The following is a 4,092-nucleotide window of genomic DNA, read 5'->3' on the forward strand; positions in this document are numbered from 1 at the left end:
AAATATCCTCTCCAAATATCTTCTATTGGAGATGCCCTAATAAATACTATTTGAGTATTATAACACTCACATATTAATATCAATATGGATACTTATTAACACAGATTCACAATCATTTTAACATTAATGATCCGGCGGTAAGAACAGGGACCCCCCTCTGAGGGAAGTCAACGCCACGTGGAAGTCAAAGGGCCGAACGGTCGACCGGAGAAGAGGAGACCGATCGGCCGAACGGGGTCTCATCGGAGTCAAAGGCACCCGGCGAGGAGTCAGGGTTCCGACGCTCGTTGAACATGATTGTACGGCCGAGCGGGTAGCCCACTCGACCAAAGGCATAAGGTAGCAATACTGCGAACAGTCTCCACAGAGCACACTACCGGGAATATCCTAAGTGGACCAGCACATATGACCGGCCGGACGCAAGGGGACTGCCGACCGACCGGACACTTGGCATGGAGTAAGAAGAGACAACAGGACAAGGAAACATCCTCTGACAGCGGGTATGGCTAACGAGCGAGCCATACGCAGGATCTTATGACAGAGGGTTCTGCTGTCCCATCAGAGACGTGCTCGGACTGTAGCAGTATGGTGTCAGACAAGCACTACAAAAAAAATACCCGTATAGGAGCGGTTTATTAGGAGCAATTTTAATACCATTCTTGAAAATCAAATAATAGAAACAGTTTGAACTAAATCGTTTCTAATGCCTTACCTTTTTAGAACGATTTTGCAACCGCTCTTGTTGAATAGTTATAACACCGATTTGAATAAACCGCCGCTGAAACCACTCTTAATGATTCAACTATTGAAAGCAATCTTGAAACTACTGATATTGGGTACATTTAGCAGCGGTTTTATGTTAAACGCTGCTACTAACTGTTTCTATTGTTCTAATTTCTAATAACACTTATCAAACAGTATACTTTTAGCAGTCATTCTGTAAATCACTCTTATCGAAGTTAAAATTGATCAATATTTTTTTAAAAAAATAACAATTAAATTGTATAATTTACTTAATATAATTTTATTTTGTATATCTCAAATTTAAATTTATTTATTTAATATAAATATTTATTAGTCAAACAAATTATTCTTTAAATAACTTATAAAATCTTAATTTTATTTATATCGATTTTCATTCTTTTCTTATTTTTATCTTTGTTAAAAGAAAATTCTTAATTTTATATATACCAATTTTCTTTCTTTTCTTATATGTATTTTCTTTAAATTTTTTTCCTTAATATTTTTTCCTAAACACATAACTTTCATTCCCGGCATCGCATGCAACCTCCACACTTTCATCTTTCTCTATCTATCTCTGAAATTCTAAATCTCATGTCAAAAATCTTTCCTCTTTTTCTATTCAACTTCGAACCTAGATCTCACGCCAAAAACTTTTCTTCTTCTTCTATTCAACTCCAAAATACTAAATCTCACTCTGAAAAATCTTTCTCTTTCTTTATTCGATTTTATCCATCCTCCAATTCGCACCACTAGAATATAACTTTGATATTTTTTTATAAATATTTTATAATGGCATTTATTAAAAAATTATTTATTTTAAAATTAAAAAATAATATTAGATTATTTATAATCAGAATATTATTAAATATTATTATTATTTATATAGAACCATTATTTTTAAAACATATTAACCTTATTATATTTTTCTCTTAACTTTTTTGCTTTTATTAGCCTCTAATAGCAAGTAAAGCTAACCTAAATTTTTTCCTTTCCACTTTTCAGCATCAACTATAACCAAAGTCTTTTCCATAGATCATCTTAGTCTCATATTCCCATAGGTAATCAAAATCATTTACTAAACCTGACATTGTTGGACTTATTAAGAATAAATATATAGTAAAAGAAAATTATTAATTAATTATTTAATAATTAACTAGCATATAAAATTATCTATAAGTAATTATAAATTAATAAGTAAATGAATAAATAGGTATCTTAATCTTCTCCTAATTACTAAGAATAACAATATAACAAAAGAAACTATGGACTAGTTATTAAATAATTAACTAACACATAAAAATATTAATAGTTGTAGTCTAGTTGGTTAGGATATTAGGTTATAAGTTAGGAAACTATGTTCGAATCCCAGAACAACTAATTTCTTTTCCAATTTTAAAAGAAAATAAAAATAAAAATAGGGTCAATGAGCACTTGACCCATTGACCCGGTTAAGAGCCCGAGGTCGGCGAGACTACCTGTAGTATTATAAGTGGTTTTAAATTGTTGTTATATGTATAACGTGTAAGATCAGTTTCAAACCATACCTATAATAGGAGCGGTTGTTTAATTTTTACCAACGGTTATGAAAACCGCTTCGATAGGATATAGGGACGGCGATAAGAGGAGCAGTTTTCAAACCGTTGGTAAAAGTGTAGGAGTGGTTGAAAGCCGCTCTTAAAAGTAAAAAAAAACCATCCCTGGATGGGTGTTTTTTTTGTAGTGAAGTTTTTCTGACAAGCTCATATCGAGATATGGGCTGAGGACACGTATTCGCCTCGGTATGTGTGCGTGAGCCCTTTCCTAGCTCTATATAAAGGGCCTCACACTTCATCGGAGGTACGCATTCTACGATATTCGAAGACACTTCTCTGTGGTCCACTTGCTTGACTTCGTCGGAGGGTCGTCGCCGGGAACCCCTTCCCGGCCCGACTTCTTTGCAGGTTCGTCGGAGCTCCGTGTGACCGGTCGGGGATCTGCGTCAGCAACGCGGAGAGCGCCACATGCCCAGCGTTCGTTGATTCAGCGTTCGGACATGATCAATTAACATTAATTATTTATAACGTGTAAGATCGGTTTCAAACCATACCTATAATAGGAGCGGTTGTTTAATTTTTACCAACGGTTATGAAAACCGCTTCGATAGGATATAGGGACGGCGACAAGAGGAGCAGTTTTCAAACCGTTGGTAAAAGTGTAGGAGTGGTTGAAAGCCGCTCTTAAAAGTAAAAAAAACCATCCCTGGATGGGTGTTTTTTTTGTAGTGAAGTTTTTCTGACAAGCTCATATCGAGGTATGGGCTGAGGACACGTATTCGTCTCGGTATGTGTGCGTGAGCCCTTTCCTAGCTCTATATAAAGGGCCTCACACTTCATCGGAGGTACGCATTCTACGATATTCGAAGACACTTCTCTGTGGTCCACTTGCCTGACTTCGTCGGAGGGTCGTCGCCGGGAACCCCTTCCCGGCCCGACTTCTTTGAAGGTTCGTCGGAGCTCCGTGTGACCGGTCGGGGATCTGCGTCAGCAACGCGGAGAGCGCCACATGCCCAGCGTTCGTTGATTCAGCGTTCGGACATGATCAATTAACATTAATTATTTATAAGTTATATACTATTCATTTATTCATCTTTATTTTTTATATCCAAAATTTATTTTCTTATTTTTTAAAATTTTTTAATATAAAATCCGTTCATTAACCGTGTTCAAAAAATTGAACACGATTAATGTGTGTGTTATAATACCTATCTATATTATTTTGTAATACCATTTGAACATTATAATATCCATATATTAACATTAATGTGGATGCTTATTAACACACTCAAGTTATTTTAATATTAACATTGATTATTTATAGATTCTAGTATTCATTTATTTATCTTTAATTTTATATCAAAAATTTATTTTCTTAATTTTTAAATTTTTTATATAAAATCCGCTCAATGGAATACTGTTAATATATACGTTTGCAATACCATTTGAATATTATAACACCCAAGTAATAACACTAATATAGATGCTAGACCGAGTTAATTTTTTTTTTTTAAAAGATAAGTACCTTTTACTTTTCAACCTCCAAAATCGAATCAAGAATTTTAATCCTATTTACAATTAATCAAAATTATCCAACTCATATATATATTGTTATTTTTTGTTTTAAAAAAATAGTTTAGTTCTAGTATTTAAAAATTAAGTAGAGACCTTTTAAAAAAACTTTAAAAATAAATAAGAATTTAGAACTCCTTTTATAAATTATCTCAACAATAAATACGGAAATAAATATTTTAAATAATTTAAATATAATAATTTAATAGCGAATATAGCTATTCTCTATTTATTAATAAAATAG

The sequence above is a fragment of the Zingiber officinale genome, chromosome 1B (genome assembly GCF_018446385.1).
Source record: "Zingiber officinale cultivar Zhangliang chromosome 1B, Zo_v1.1, whole genome shotgun sequence".
In the NCBI taxonomy this organism is placed as follows: domain Eukaryota; kingdom Viridiplantae; phylum Streptophyta; class Magnoliopsida; order Zingiberales; family Zingiberaceae; genus Zingiber; species Zingiber officinale.